Raw genomic sequence first — 1,121 nt, forward strand, 5'->3', positions numbered from 1 at the left:
AGCGCAGAGGGAGCAGGCACAGGGAGGACCAGCTACATCTGTGGGCCGCAGTGGCGGCGGCCAAGCCCGGCAACATCCTGGCGGGGCGAAGGCCCCTATTCGGACACCACCTCCTGCCTCCGCGACGCCTCCAGCAACAACTGACTCCATAGACCGGACACCTGCTAACAGCCACGCCTGCGCCGCCACAGGCGGCCCCAATGACCGGGAAATGGTAACCTCATTTAGCGTCGCGGATCGCGCAGGCAGCGGAAGTGACGTATAGCGGAGCGCGAATCCAGAGGCCGGGGCTTCGTGGACGGTGACGCAACGGCCGGGGCGGGGCAGGGTTGGGGNTCGTTTGCATCTTAACAGCTAGGAAAGCGTTGGGAGAAGTGACAGGACCTTTTCAGGCGTCTGCCTGCTTCTATTTTCTGAGCCTCCAAACCTGGGCCATGCTATTGGACGTGGGAAGAGAGGGGGGAAGGAAGGATGGTGGCCTGCTTAACCTCTCTGGAGCCTTGGATGTGCCCGAGCGGCGGCTAAGGTGCCGAACTCATTACTTTAAACCTTGCCCGAGTACGTCGTTCTCTTCGAACACACCATTGTGTAGCCAGAGCACATGAAGGCAGGTACTTGCCTTACCAATCTCTGAACCTCGGATTCTCGTGTGCAGTGTAATAAAAGACTTTCATATGTTCACGATGGGTAAAGGGAGATGTGCAGACATGGGAACAGGAGTCAGTCGGCTTCTAGAGAGACCGGAACAGTATTCACCACGGTGTTAACCTCTGACGTGCTCATTCAGATCTTAGCTCAAACTCAAGAGAGGCTTTCCTTGACTACCCTGGCTGGGGTAGGGCTGGTTATTCTCTACCCAGTTGCCTTGTATACTTTTCTTAAAAACGCTTATCACTATTTGAAAGTATCTGTATAGTTATTTTTTTTAATTATTTATCAGAATAGAAAATAAGCATCATGGAATCTTGGGTTTTCTACCTTGCTGTTTCCAAGGGGGTAAAACAACAGCTGGCACAGCAAACAAGAGTGGAATGTATGGTCGTTTGTTTCGAAATCAATCTGAGTAGCTTAACTATGTTCCTGCAAAATAGCTCTTTCAAAGGGAAGTAAATTAGTTTGTT

This window comes from Crocuta crocuta, unplaced genomic scaffold (genome assembly GCF_008692635.1).
Source record: "Crocuta crocuta isolate KB4526 unplaced genomic scaffold, BGI_CrCroc_1.0 scaffold223, whole genome shotgun sequence".
Classification (NCBI taxonomy): Eukaryota; Metazoa; Chordata; class Mammalia; order Carnivora; family Hyaenidae; genus Crocuta; species Crocuta crocuta.